Below are 6,490 nucleotides of genomic sequence, written 5' to 3'. Positions count from 1 at the left end.
GGGGGGGGAGGGGATCATATGAAAACAGATGTATTGAAATATGGGTAATATTATTTCTGTCGGGAGTGACAGATTTGGGGAAAATGTTAAGACCGTATATATTATTTTTGTTGGTTTAATAAATTAATATATGATGTTCATTTCCCTCCCCTTGTCACCTGTTGTACTATTGTATAATGCACAGTAAAAATTAAGATTAAATACCTTATTCGCCCGAATATAAGCTACACCTCTTTTCCAAATTCACTACCTTAGAAAAATTGGCTTTTACGATATCGCTGCTGAAACAGACATACAGTAAAGCGGAACAACGACAAAAGTTTTCTTGCCGATTTGCAAGCTTAAGACTGTTCATTTGCCATTTACGGGTGTGAGAGCCTACGGAATTGTCGCAACTGAATATCATTTTGCGATTTTAGCAATTGTACGGTAACTTTTGTGGACTTTCAAGATCAAAGGCTCAAATTGGCTTGGAGTTACAGTTCTACCAACCGCAGCAATTTTCAGCCTGTAACCCAATTTTAAGGGAGAGGCTTATATTCGGGTATTGTCTTTTTTCCCCCCTTGAATTTTAAAGGGGCGGCTTAATTGCTGGTGCGGCTTATATTCGGGCCAATATTGTAATGACAATATTCTCACTCTACAAGAGTGATCCATTGTGGGAATAGGTTTCCGCACCCTGAAAAAGCCCACCGGCATTAGATGATTGTGTGTTGCACATGCTTCAGTGTACCACATAGGATTGCTTGCCACCGGGGTGGATTTGATTGAAATCTAATCAATTTAAATCATGATTTAAATCACTAGTCAGTAAGACTTGATTTAAATCTTCCTTCCTTCCTTCCTTCCTTCCTTCCTTCCTTCCTTCCTTCCTTCCTTCCTTCCTTCCTTTTACAGAAAGAATCATTCTTGCTGGTATAATCTTAGTATTTACAACCAGATAAAGGGAAAGTGCGAGTTACAGTTCAAAATATCTGGTGGGCTGAAGTATGACTAATGCTATGGACTAAATGGACAGGTCCCCAGACACCAAGTTATACATCTCAGACCCTCCAAGTGTCCCTGTTTTCCAAGGAGAGTCCTGGATTGACAGAGGCTGTCCTGGTTTCTGATGCGATCCCGGAATGTCCTGCTTCTATAATGTACATAATCAAGGATTCAAAATTGGTGAAAAACATCACTCCCTCTGTCAAGGTACAGAGATTGTGGGAATTGTAGTCCAAAACACCTGATTGGAGAAAGCAATTGTCCTCCCTGAATCCTATAAAAGTCTCCAGGCTTGTGAAACAAATAGACCTTTTCCCCTCTCAAGGCCTCCCTCTCTTTCCACCTTCCCTGTCAGGGAAGCGGGGTTTGATTTATTAGTCCCAAAATCCCCGATCTGAGCAGTGAAGCTGCTTTATGATATAGATATGTATATATTGGCAGACATCCAGCTCTGAGCGTGGGAGCAAGAGTTGGCTATCTGTTAGTCCTGAATAAACCAGTACAAAGGCCGAGGCTCCTACGGCAATCATGTTTTATCATACCGGGCCGCCCCGATAAATAAATGTTGCATCGCTGTTGGTGAACAGCAACGACTGCCTGAGTCTCTTTGGGTGACAGTCTGCAGCCGGGTGGAACCATGAAGTTTTTGAAACTCCTCGGCTTCCTAGCCATCTTGATTCTCTGCCTCGGGACCTTTTCGGCTGAAAGTGCCGGTAAGCTATGGACTCCACAGCTGGGAACACTTGGCAGGGCTTTATTTTCACAAGGACTTATTTGCCGGGTTGCACCAAAAGTCTCTCCGACCCAGTGCTCTGTTGCCATCAGGGCGGTAGTGCCACGAGGTGGGCCGCACCAGCAAATAAGTCTTGAATTTTAAAGGTGCAGATTATTTGCGGGTGCGGCTTATAGTCGGGCCAATACGGCACTTGCTCATTTTTAGATGTCTGATTATTCGCACAGGCCTTTCAAACCTGAGATCCTTTGCCAAGCAGCTCTTACTGATGCGTTACATGTCATAATGTGTTTTTTAGTCTGAATGAAATTTTATATGAAAGTGCAATTTATATTTATATTAAATATACTTATGAAATATATTTTATAATATATTCAGATTAAATAAATATTTATCTATTTTTAAATAAATGAATATCCTATGCCCAAATAGGCCATTTCAGGTTCTAGCATGGGGGACAGGGTGGAACTTATGGCAAGATTCAAATGTCTGCTCCATTATTTGTTCATGGTTGCCATAAAATGATTAGTCTGCTTGTAGTTTTTGTTCCAGGTGCTTTAATTTTATATTGATTCTGTGATTGATATATGTAATTGTTAATATCTGGGGTTCCCAAAAACAGTGGTATACAGACCACCAATGGTCCACGAGTTTCATTCAGGTGGTCTGTGTTTCACATTATATTCTGAATTGTACTTTTAAAAAAAATTGTTATCTTGCAAGTTGCTTCGGACACAATCTTGTGGGGAAGCAGTACACCAGTGACTGAAAACAGCAAAGAGAAGTATATTGGAAAATAACTTATGGGGATTACTTTTGTATACCTCATAATAACTCGAGATGTGTGTGAAAAGAATAACCAAAACATGGGGAATGGGGGAATTGCCCTCAGACTGCCGAAGATGAAGAACTATTATTTCACCAGAGAATATTCTGAAAATTTGGTTCCCAGGGTGGGTTACGAGCATTTAAAATATGCTGAAAACAGCTTAAGAAACTTAAAAAATAATAATTAGTTGTGTTGATGCATTTCTGATGGCAATCTGAGTAAAATCATGGAAAGCTACGCATCCTCTATTTCTCCAGGCCACACTGCTGGGCTTCTTTCTGCAGTCTTCAGAATATGAGGCTAGAATTTAATCCCTACAACGCCTGTTTGTTGTTTTTGTTTTTGCTATTTCATAAATAGGAAGGGCAACACCAAAATGCTGCCATGTCTCCTGACAACCTAAGAGGTTCCCTCATTTCAGAGTGCCTGCCAGCCTGCCAACCATCACCCAGTTTTCTTCTCAAGTGAAACTCATAATTCTGTGGCCTCATTTGGCTGGCTTCATGTGCCAGAGGCAACCCCTTAAAAATAAATATTTGCTGTACTTCTGTAAGACTAAGTTTGCTCGCAGAGGGAGCGATGTTTGTCGCCAATCTTTCATCCTTATCTTTCTTCATGTACGTTACAGATTTTCATTCTTGGCTGGTTATTCATAGTAAAACAACAACAAACCTATGGTTAAGTGAAACGTAATAAACACACAAGACGTAACCGGCTGTACTTTTGAATAAATATACTATTCATTGTATCAAATTGTAGATTTCAATGGAAGTCTCATAAATTTCAATGAAAAAAGCAGAAGACCCAGTGGATCAGTTCATTCTCTAGTCAGTTCATGCATAAGGTCCATACATGTATAAATGTCTATTCCACTTGTTACAGTTACAGGGTTGTTACAGTTCCACAGAATCCTTTCACAGAGCCTAAGACAAGGATTTCCAGAATCTTAGCCTTGTTTCGTCATCCTAGGCTTCATCAGTAGAACGGGCTCATATGTAATATTACAGGATAGTGGATCTTATAGCAATCCACCCTTCATGTAGATCATTGGACTCTATGAGCAGACAGGTTCATTTGCCGAAGCTAAGCAATGTTGGTTCTATCCTCCAGGCTGAGGCCATGCAAGGCTTAACATGTCTGGCATATCCATCCTGAAGTTATCCCTTGTTGCTGCATTGTTGAATTTCTGGGCCTCTCTGTAGCAAGCAGCTCTATAGCCTGTAGGATTCATCAATAATTGCATTCCATCTCCAAAGTTCTAGAACCACTCTCTTGGAAACGGCATCATTCTTATTAGATCAAGGTGGAAGCTGCAAAGTTTTGCTGTAAGAATTTAAAATTTCTGTTCTGTTAGTCACTGTATATGATTTTAGTCATTTACTGCACCCTACCAGGATTCAGAACAAATTTGTCTGAAGTGCTGTTTGATGCTTTCACAACTTATCTGTCTATCTATCTATCTATCTATCTATCTATCTATCTATCTATCTATCTATCATCTATATTTTCCCTCAATATTTATCAGCAACATTTTTTAAATCATTCCCTAGGTCCTAAAAGTAGAAGAATTTGCTGCCACAAAATGAAGACTGCACATCACAAGAGAAGTATGGTTTTGTTAATGATGAACAAAGATATGGGTGTCCGCCGGGCATTCCTTAATGCAAACCACACCAAACGCCTACTGACAGAAACTAGAATGAAACTTAGGGAACTTTTTTTTTTAATGTGATAATTTTTTTTAATTAATTTTCAATTATAATCCAATAATAGCCTCATTATAACAATACCAATTTATAATACAATTACCAATATCAATCATTAATCATTTAACCAAATTATATAATTTAAGTAAGGTGCCCCCCCACATGCTAGAATTGATGATTTGATTATTTTCCTTGTTTCTGTGTTCCAAAATCTTATTGATCTCAATTACATTCTGTTCATAATAATAATCCCTAGTATAATTGTATATGAAACTAAGGGAACTTTGTAAAGCTATTAGCACCTAGAATGGAAGAAGGAGCCACTCACAACCCACTTGTTCATGGAGCCAAGCCTCGTGCCATTTCTTGCTTCCTAACTCATAAAATTTTCAATATGGATGGCATAGGAAATACCATCCCAAAACTGTGATTGTAGCTATAAGTTACTGCAATTGCATGACATCAGGTTTTTTCTGATGTAAAGGTAAAGTTTAGGTCAAGGACTCCTGGACGGTTAGGTCCAGTTGAGTTCAAGTATGGTGTGTGGCACTCATCTCGCTTCAGGTGAGGGAGCTGGTGTTTGTCCACAGACAGCTTTCTGGGTCATGTGGCCAGCTTCTGGTGCAATGGGACAAGTGCCAGAGCGCACAGAAATGCCGTTTACCTTCCCGCCGCAGCGATACCTATTTATCTACTTGTACTGGTATGCTTTTGAACTGCTAGGTTGGCAGGAGCTGGGACAGATCAACGGGAGCTCACTTTGGGTACTACTTTTTAAGGAGAATGTCTATACAGTGGTACCTAAGATTACAGATGCTTCAGGTTACAGATGCTTCAGGTTACAGACTCCTCTAACCCAGAAATAGTACCTCGGGTTAAGAACTTTGCTTCAGGATGAGAACAGAAATTGCGCGGCAGTGGCAGCGGGAGGCCTCATTAGCTAAAGTGGTACCTCAGGTTAAGAACAGTTTCAGGTTAAGAACAGACCTCCAGAACGAATTAAGTTATTAACCCAAGGTACCACTGTATCTGTGGGATGTGGGTGGCACCGTGGGTTAAACCACAGAGCCTAGGACTTGCCGATCAGAAGGTTGGGAGTTCGAATCCTCACGATGGGGTGAGCTCCCATTGCTCGGTCCTGCCAACCTAGCAGTTCAAAAGCACGTCAAAGTGCATGTAGATAAATAGGTACCGCTCCGGCAGGAAGGTAAATGGTGTTTCCGTGCGCTGCTCTGGTTCACCAGAAGCGGCCTAGTCATGCTGGCCACGTAACCCGGAAGCTGTACGCCGGCTCCCTCGGCGGCCAATAAAGCGAGATGAGCGCCGCAACCCCAGAGTCGGCCACGACTGGACCTAATGGTCAGGGGTCCCTTACCTTTACCTTACCACTGTATCTATATATCTATATCTATATCTATATCATCTATATTTCATCTATATCTATATAAAATCAGTTACTTTATGAAAAGTCATTGCCCTCAGCATTTCACATCATGGGATTTAGACAAACAGGAATAGGGAAGAACAAGAAAGACTGAAGATAAGTTCTGGAAACAGGAGAAGAAAAGACTGAGGTTGCTCTGCAAGTTCCAGAAGGACTGTCATACATAAGAGGGGAAATAATTATAATTATTCTTATAATAATTATAATTATAATTATTCTCTGCTGCACAGGGCCAGAGCTAGATTTATAGCTTTTTTAAGTTAAGGGAGGGTGGCTTAAGCTAGAGCATGAGGAGAAATGTCTTAACATGTATGCTAAATTCTTTCAGTTGAACATTCTCTCTCTCTTCGTCTTACAGAGATTAATACCAGAAGTGCCAAGCGACACAACTGTGTGCCTTGTCAGAGATCCAGACATCCAAACATACCTCTTCCTGTTGGACCACTTCCTCTCAACTGAAGTGAAAGTTTCAGAAGATTTGGGCAAACACATTTCATAAGCGCACATGGCTTTGAGCTCTCCCTTCCCGCCTTCATCCCCTCATTAAACTTTCTCCATCCATCCACGGGGTATTCTTGAGTGACGTTGGCATCTGGATTTATAACTGGGGGTTCCCAAAACTCAGTTTCAGCAGGTTATTTGCATTCCATGGTTGTATCTGCTTGCAGCCCCATGGATCCAGAGCATTGTGGGAGTGAAGGGATCAAATCTGGGGACTGTAAGCAACCCGTTCCTGCTGTTTTCATGGGAGAGTCATAGGGGAACATAGGGGTGCAGCAACATCGCATGAA

At 40.9% G+C, this 6,490-nt stretch overlaps 1 long non-coding RNA gene across 1 annotated transcript; it reads left to right on the top strand.

Annotated features, from left to right (window-relative positions):
* The first annotated feature begins 1,544 nt into the window (after nucleotides 1–1,544).
* On the top strand, nucleotides 1,545–6,260 carry LOC310762992. Its single transcript, XR_014548338.1, has 3 exons — nucleotides 1,545–1,700; nucleotides 4,100–4,156; nucleotides 6,058–6,260. It is a non-coding gene; the product is annotated as an uncharacterized lncRNA (long non-coding RNA).
* The last annotated feature ends 230 nt before the right edge of the window (nucleotides 6,261–6,490 follow it).

Source organism: Podarcis filfolensis, assembly GCF_964270895.1.
Source record: "Podarcis filfolensis genome assembly, chromosome: 5".
NCBI classification, from domain to species: domain Eukaryota; kingdom Metazoa; phylum Chordata; class Lepidosauria; order Squamata; family Lacertidae; genus Podarcis; species Podarcis filfolensis.
This window is presented reverse-complemented; position numbering and strand designations above follow the sequence as displayed.